This window comes from Sinocyclocheilus anshuiensis, unplaced genomic scaffold (genome assembly GCF_001515605.1).
Source record: "Sinocyclocheilus anshuiensis isolate Anshui unplaced genomic scaffold, SAMN03320099.WGS_v1.1 scaffold1145, whole genome shotgun sequence".
In the NCBI taxonomy this organism is placed as follows: domain Eukaryota; kingdom Metazoa; phylum Chordata; class Actinopteri; order Cypriniformes; family Cyprinidae; genus Sinocyclocheilus; species Sinocyclocheilus anshuiensis.
The window spans coordinates 354361-363563 of record NW_015557118.1 but is presented as its reverse complement, the minus strand read 5'-3'; the positions used below and the strand labels follow the sequence as shown (position 1 = coordinate 363563).

At 39.3% G+C, this 9203-nt stretch overlaps 1 protein-coding gene across 1 annotated transcript in view; it reads right to left on the bottom strand.

Moving 5' to 3' along the window:
• Positions 1–9203, bottom strand: part of LOC107677778 (protein FAM117B-like) — an 18893-nt gene that overhangs the window by 3322 nt on the left and 6368 nt on the right. The gene's annotated exons all lie outside the window — the stretch shown is intronic.

Below are 9203 nucleotides of genomic sequence, written 5' to 3'. Positions count from 1 at the left end.
TCTCTCCCTCTCTCCTCTGTGCTCCGTCTCGGCTCATGCTCTGGATTTTAGTTCTCTCGGCCCCCCTCCTTCCTGTGTCTCTTCCTCATCTCTGCCCTGTCTCTCTCTCTCTCTCTCTCTCTCTCTCTCTCTCTCTCTCTCTCTCTCCCTTGTTCTGATCTTTCTTCTCCAAGTGTATTTCTCCATCCCACCCCCTTTCTGAAAGCAGAGCGCTGCGCTCGCCGTCGGCCCTCCCCCTCTTCTTTCTCAGGGTACAAGGGAACAATGTGAGGGCATTAGCAGGACGTTGCTGATAGTTGTGTGGCCCTGCGGTGGTCCTCGCTTAAAGCACGCCAGATCTGCTTCATTAACATCTCAATAGAGCGAGCCAGGCTTTAAACTCACATGCAGCATCGCTACTGCTCCAACGTGCATGTGTGCGTTTGATCGGACATCATATTGTTTCAACATAAAAGTGCTCTGGAGCCTTTTCTTCTGGGTGGTTTGGTTGTTTATCTGCTTATCAGAATAGGAAAAGCTGAGAGACACCCTGACCCTCGAGGTCACCTCGAAACAATATGCTGGTTAAGTGATTTTGGTGATTTCCTAGCAACTTTCTGGCGGGCGGTCGCTAGGAGGCAAATATTTGTTTATGTATCAGATTTCCAGTGGCGTGCTGTGACATTAACATAAATAATGTACGACCTGGCCCAAATTGGAGGAGGACACGGCACTCGTGGACCCCCGGATCATTCCATACACATATTTAAGTACAGGGAGACTAACTTCCTTACATCATTCACAGTGCTTCAAGGAAGTGTGGGCGCTAAAGAGTTCTTATTTGGCATGACTTGCTTGTTGTGATTCTTTGATTGGTGGTGATTTCTTTGCAGAATAATGGGTGATGTAGTTTCTCACCAGAAATTCCGCTGTTAAACAAGATTATTTAAAATGTTGAAATAATGTGGGCTGATGGATTCAACAAAAGCATATACCATTGATGAACAACTTTAAAGCTTTTCATTAAAGGGGACATCGAATGCCCATTTTCCACAAGTTGATATGATTCTTTAGGGTCTTCGTGAAAAGTCTATAACATACTTTGGTTAAAATTTCTCAATGGTCGTGTAAAACAACACTCTTTTTACCTGGTCAAAAACAGCTCTGTTCACAGCGACCAGTTTTGGTGCATGTCCCTTTAAATGCTAATCAGCTCTGCTCAGCACGCCCTTCTCTTCTGTGGGGTGATGAGCCGTTCTCTAGACCAGGGGTCTCCAACCTTTTTTACACCATACATATATATATTATGCTATTATATAGTATTATAATAGCATTATATAGTGGTTCAACGCATTATATTGTTTTTTTGTTAGTTTTTTTTGAGTCACAGATCGGACTATTTTTTTTCGGATAAGCAAGAAAAAAAAAATATTTAAAGCACAGAGAATGACAATGCCGTGGACTATTTTCGGATAAGCAAGAAAAAAAAAATATTTAAAGCACAGAGAATGACAATGCCGTGAAGGGTTTTTGACATAGGCTTATTTTATGTATGCAACTCGGTATTTCCGCGCTGTCTAAAACACGACTCTTGTGTGCGCTTTGATTGTGTGCGAGAACAGCACGTGAGTTTCTTTCGTTTCTTCTTCTTCTTGTGGTTTAAAATTGCTTGTACATGTAAATTGGCAAATTAATCTGCGAATCACGTGTGTGCCAAACGGTAGGGTCTCATCTGTAGGCCTACGTATTACGGATCAACTGCGATCCGTTTAACACCTAATATGTGACAGATCAGAGCAATCTTTCATTTACTTATTTAACATGAAATTGTCAAATTGCTACTCCATATCAATCGCATACAAAGAAAATACAGAATAATTAGAACAATCATTAACATAAATAAATAACAGAATGTCATATCTATACACATTTTTCCCAGAACGTTCTTGCGACCCGGTAGCAATTCTTCCACGGCCCGGTAGTGGGTCGCGACCCAGTGGTTGGGGACCTCTGCTCTAGACTGTAGAACTGACTCTAGACTGTAAAGTTCTGTAGGAACTTTAGCCGCATTCATCATGAAACTTGCTAATTAGCACATTATTAGGAAAGGCGATTTGCAAGGATTCATAAAAAAAGTTAAACTCACTTCTGTAGGTGAAGCTGGATCACAAATGATTTGTGCGAATTTATGTTCAAACACCACGTAAAAGTGAATTTTGCATCTGATCTCCTCTTTAAAAATCAATTTCCCTATGGAGAAAATGAATGGGATTTTTACCTACAGAACCTAACTGTTGCACTCTATTTAAGTACTGCAACATTAGCTTAGCAACATGTGCTTATGCCAAACTCTACTGGAATTAACCAGGTGTTGCACTGCTCATGAGCTTCATGTGAGCAGCTACGTAGCTTCTGTTTCTATGTAGAGCATTCCAAATTATTCAACTTATGAGGCTTCAATTCAGTCCGGATGCCACCTTAGAATTCAACTACAATTGAGGGGTGAATGTGGACTGAAATAAAACAATATATAAACAACTTAAGTTTCTCTGTTGCTTTTAATTGCACCAAAATTTCAAGGATTAAAAAACTCAGTGTCCATGGACACGCACTGAAGACTTAGTAAAAGAGTTAGTGAAAATCTTCCCGACAGCATGTAAAGGGCCTTTCTTCACTGGTATGGAGGTCTGTATTGGTTACCACAGTCTGCCTTTAAAACAAGAGGTTAGACAGAAGAATCCCTTTGAAAGGTCTCCAGGACTTGATAGCTATACTGGGCACTTTCACGTCAGCCTTTCTTTGACCGCAGCGGTCTTTATAAAAACAAGAGATTCATAGGGTTGAAGTTGTTGACCGGTGCTTAACTAAAGGTCTGTGGAGAGACATAAAGACACGACCCCCTCCAAAGCCACACGCAAGTTCAAATGACTCACAACGCATCTCTTCTGTCTCCCTGGATTCACGACACAAAAAATTAAAGTTCAGAACCACTCAAAAAACTCAGATCAAACAAAACCTGAGAAGCTTCTACTGTTGTGGTCACTGTTTGAATAGAAGGTTAGAAAAATACAAGTCGCAAGTGATCAAAAAACCTAATCCATCAGAAGTACTGCCAACAAATTCATCAACCCCAACAAAAACAACATATTAAAAAAACAAAAGGAGATGTTTTTTTTTTTTTTTTAAAAAGTAGGTTTTAAACAAAGTGCTTAAAGAAAATTGACAGAAAACAAAAACGCATGCTCCAGATTCTGTTGATAGATACTGATTTGTATTTAACCTGAAATGTTGCTTTAATGGAGTCCAATTCATTTCCAAATGTAAGACTTCGGAATGTGATCAAACTAAAGCTAAGCTGAGTAGCGCGCTTCATCATTTCCTCCAAATGCTCCAGGGACAGCACAGACTGCCTCTGCACTCCTCATTTCTGACACTAGAAGGCGCTGCGGACTCCACACAGAGAATGGCAAGAATGCAGGAAAAGATGTGCTCAATCCTTCAGGCACAAAAACAACAGTCAAGCCCAGAAAGCAGCCAAAAACTGTTAATTATTGATCATCGAGCATAGCACATGACAGACAGAAGAGCCGAGGAGATAGAGAACAAAGCCAGTAGGTGTGTGTTTGTGTTAGGATCCTTTATCATTGGCCTTTACCCTGCAATCCATCACATATGGACGCTCAAACTCTGAATGTCATGAAGATCTGGGTCTGCCAATATCCCTGACAGGACTAACAACCTGACCGCAGTGTTATGCATACAGTACAGCCGCACTAGCTTACTTTAGGCCACGCTCATGCACCTAGCATGACTAGGGAATATAAGCAGAGGACTAACTTAACAGAATTTATTGTTATTAATCGGAGTAGATATCTTTTTTTTTTTTGATGTGAACCAAAACAACGGATAGAAGTAGAGGCTGTGTAATGTGTCATGCTATTTTAAAGGGGTCATGAAATGCATTTTCAGATTTTTTTCTTGTGTTTTAAAAGGTTAGCTTATGAAATGTAAATGTTTTGCACCAAAAAGTTTGAATATTTATATTATATTAAAGGGGTCCTATTATGCTTTTCACTTTTTGAAGGCAGGCCTTCATTTGATACAGGAACTATTCGAGCCGTTCATGCCAGACTGGGGAGAGAGGTGTTGTAATAATGTAAAATATGTGAAAAATTATGTGTTTTTCGAACAACCTAGTATGAGAGCATGTTCTAGCACACCCCCAAAACAAAATCAAGACTTTGTAAAAGAGCATAATAGGACCCCTTTAATATTGTATTATATTAACTATATATTAAATATATTAAGAAAATGATGATACGATGATACACTTGGTCTCTTAACAGTGTTAAACATTGGCTTGACATTTATTCCAAACACTCTTGAAGATTATGAATAAATGTACTTACTGGCATCTGAGGACTAAATACTTGGCAATAACTTGGCTTTGAATACAAGATATTTAGAAAAACCAGCGGCATGCTGAAGAAAAATTTTAAAAAGAGGGGTGTGTAGAGGAAAATTGTGACAATGACTGGGGCGATTTCAAATGTGTTTTGTAAAGGTGGAAAACTTTGAAAGCTTTGAGCTATGAGACTTGTAGTTGCATGTTTTTATTGTTGAATATCAAGGACATTTTGATTGTCCATTTCATGACCCCTTTCCACATGCACAACTCATGCACTCCAGAGTTTTGTCCACTGGACATTTGTGTGAAAAGACACATTCTCTCAGTTACTGCCATACTGCTTAAACACCTAGCATGGCCAAGGAGTACAAATCGAGAAGGTAATTGTTATGAGTTTTAGTCAGAATGCCAAAATGAGGCCGTGAGGGAAGGAAGTAGTCTGCTTAACATTTCATAACTTCAGGTCCAAGGTCCTGCTTAATTTTCACAAACCTTGTTGTTTTTGTCCACTGGAGATTTGTGGAAAGATTAAGTTCAATGCAACAATTTACACAAGAACAGATTTATGAATGATTTACACAGCAATTAGTTTTGCTGATGTTTCATGAATGAGGCCCATTGAACGGATATACTAGAACTAACACTAAAGCTAATACATCTAGGGAGTAACAGAGGACTAATATGATGGATGTATAGTTATTTGTTCACAGTGAACACCACATTTAATTTAACATGAAATGACATGTTTCAATGTATTTATAGCTGAACTATTGACACACAGGTATACGACAGTGTAACACAGATTGGATGGATACTACCAACTATATTTGTTATTAGTTTGTAACAAATATGGCATCTACTCTCTAACAGAATCAACAAACTTGATCATAAACTTCAAAGCAGATCCCAAGCCTGAAGAAGATGCGCACATCTCCACGGCTGTTCACCCGTGTTTCTGTGTCTCCTCTGATGTTCTTCTTCTTCTTTTCTTCTCATGGAGCTGCTGACCTTATGGCCGGATCTCTCATAAAGGTCTTCAAATGCAACTTTCATTCCTCCTCTTTTCTTATTCCCCCTCTTCAGGGCTTTTATTTCTGGAAAGAATGCCATTTTCATGACTGCCACTTCATCTTTAGCTGCTTTCCACACACATAATGGGAAGAACACCCCCACATATACCCGACGCAGCCCTTGAGACGACACACACACACACACACACACACATCCCTGCCCCTCGACACAGAGGTCACGCTGTGTGTGTTCTTTAGGAAAGTGCTTTTACATCAGAGTGCCAAGACAAAAAGGAAGCAGAAGACAGAGAGAAATGGAAGTTTACAATAAAATTTGGGGGTTGAACTTGGGCAGACTAAAGTGCCTATGGTCATCAAACAATTACAGACTGTTCATGTGATGGAAGGGAGAGAGTTTACAGTCTACATCACCCACTGGGCGGCACCCGACCCCGATGGCCCAGCTGAGAAACATCACGACCACTCAGCCTGAGGCGCAGAAACATGCCCTCTCACCTCCCGTCCAAATAAATGCATGCTTGTTATAATTACCAGGCCTGGGCATCTCTCCGGCTCTAAACTAAACCTCAACCTCAGCTGCTTCAAATTATGGCTAATACACAGCAGAGAAACTCCCTGAATAAATAAACCTTCAAAAGACAAATCCAGCTCCACTTCGGCTGCTATGAAGAGAACTACAGGAATCTGGAGGCAGAACGAAATGGCATTGACTAATGATACACCGCTCAATCAACCCCGCGTACATCTGCTGGAGGGGACGGCTCTTACAGATGCGAGTGTGTGTTTGTGTATAGTTAAATGATCACATGGTAGTCTGGGTTCCTGGAATAGCAGGTTAGCACTTCCATATGTTTTCTCACACTGAGGCTATGCTGTGAGAAAACAAGTGAGGTGGAGCGAAGGGAGAGAAAAGTTTTGGTCTTGAGGGGCCGAAACCACGAACCTCTCAAAGCTCGCCTCAAGCAAACCAAAAATCGTTCCTTCTTAAGCAAAACCATAAGTTGCAGAACAAGAGTATGGTTGTGCATAACAGTGAACTAATACACTACCTTAACTAGTTCTGCAGTATAGTTATGGGATGTGTGATTGCTCAAAGCGTTAACAGTTAATAATCTATCTATCTATCTATCTATCTGATATCAATTGACACAAACTACCATTCAAATGTTTGGGGTCAGTAAGTTTTTTACCGTGTTTTTGAAAGAAGTCTCTTATGTTCACCAAGGCTGCATTTATTTGATTAAAAAACCCAGTAAAAACAGTAATATTGTAAAATATATCAGTTTAAAATAACTTTTACTACTATTTTAATAAGTTAATTACATATTCAGCATCATTACTCCAGTCTTCAGTGTCATATGACCCTTCAGAAATCATTCTAATATGATGATTTGGTGCTCAAGAAGCATTCCTTCTTATTATCTATGTTGTCATAGAAAGGGCTACCATATCCCACAATGCAATGCAAACAACCTTGTTCTGACTCCTAATTTGACCCAAAAAGCCAAATGTTAAGACATTTGTTCACAAAATCGAATTGTAATTGAATCATTTTAATTTCCAAGTTAATAACTGAATGCCACTAATTATACATAGGATATAATGGGGTCATGTGACAATGATTAATTGTACTACCAAATATATAACTTAGAAAACTGTGTACTGTTTAATTATTTAAAAAAAAAAAGTAGTAGGAAACATGATGTATACAGTATACTACACATCCAATGAATAGTAAGCTAGTATTCCATTCTGAACACAGACTTTGAGTGGGGAATCTGTAAGGTGTTCGACTTGGGGATATGCCGGTATCAAATTTTCATGTTGCGATTAATTGCCTATACTTTTATCACAGTATATGGTATTATCACGATATTGAAATTTAGTTGCAAAAAAAGTGTTGTCATAATACAGCATAACAGGTTTAATAACTTTTTTCTTATAACAAAAATAACTGAACATTTAACATTTAAGTGCAAAAGAATTATAAAGACCAATAGGTATCACTTTACAATAAGACCTCATTAGTTAACCTTAGTTAATGCATTAACGTTCACAATGAGCAATAGCTACATTTGCTACAAAAGTTATTAATCTTTGTAAAAAAAATTCAACTTAGTTCGTGTTAGCTCATTAAATAACACAGTTGCAACTTATGATTTTAACAACGTGTTATTAAATACTGGACTTACCTAAGATTAATGATTGTTTAGAAGTTTGTTAACTAATGAATTAACTACTGTTAACTAATGAAGCCCTAATGTAAAGTGTGACTGCACAATAAAGAATAATAATTTGTAATAAATAATTATTCTCTGTATTTTCAAGTGCTGACGATAACAATATCGTGCATATTCATTATCGTGATACATCGTATTACCGAATACCGGTGTTCTGACGATTTGTGCTAGCCGCTCAGATTGTGCTACCTCCCATTAAAAAAATACTATATCAGATTGTGCTACCAGCATCTTATTCATGTGGTTTGAGGCTTTTTTTAATGTCCATACCTACCCCTACCCTAAACCTACCCGTCCACACCTACCATTACCCTAAACTTACCCTTAAAACAATGCAAATATATTTTTGGTAGCTGATAGGTAGCATGTTTAGTCGGTACACGGCACACGTCTAGTTCGACTGCACCGGTCAAATCAGTATTCTTGTCCAATTCAGGGTGAGCTGTGAATAGTCTAGTGTTTTGTGCAACAGAGGGGCAGAGTCTGAGTACAGTTCAGAGGATTAAATACAAAAGATGAATACAGTGACACGACAGATGGTGCTTGAGCCCGCCACATGCACTTAAACAAAAAAAAGAGCCCCAGCCGCACAACGGGCCCCAAAAACACACATCCAGCGGGCCGGACAGAGTGTGGCCTTTAATTGACTGGCTGGCAGCTATAGTACAGTAAAGACCAGGCGTGCGGCACATTCACCACATGCTGGACTAATTCATGGACAAACACAAAACAGAGCGAGAGCGAGAGCGAGAAAAGGACAGAGGCAGGGAGGGAGGGAGCGAGGGAGACACGGCCAAGCGGCAGGCCGCAGTAATTTATTCACTGTTCCTGTCTTCGTGAAGAGAGGTCTTTCATTCTGAAACAGCCTGCAAGCCTGCACCTGGCTTTGCCAATTAAGACCAGAGTGCAAGCACACACACACACACACACACCATGACACGCTTTTACACAGTGGTATGCACACTTACCCACTCACGTGCTTTGAGAATGAGTGAGAGAGAGAACGTGGCAAAACAATGCAGAAATTCAGTGGCTTATAGTGTGGGGAGGTATTATAAAGGGGACACAGGAGACGACTTCTAGTTACCAAATCATTCTGTCACATTCAAAACTGCTGTGTTGATGACACACAACGTTTGTGTTTGGTTTCTTCTTCTGCTTATATGGCGTTAAGTCCACTCACTGCACTGTGCTACGTTTATGTCAATAAACAGACTTTCGCTCTCTCGTGTATCATTAATGTGGCAGACTTGACTGGCGGAGGATTTTTAGTTAGTAAATACGTTTAGTCTGTTCATCACATACAGCTACAGTATGACTTCAGAAGACTTGAGAAGTAGCACACGAGTCGCTAGAGGTGGAAAGTAACTAATTACAAATACTTTCGTTACAGTACTTGAGTACATTTGTAAATTTTTCTACTTTCTTGAGTATAATTAAACTGTGGTACTTTTACTTGAGTAGAATAAAACTAAAGTATTCAACTTCGCTACATTTATTTTTCACCAAAAGTACAAAGTACAAAAAAAAAAAAAAATGGACAAA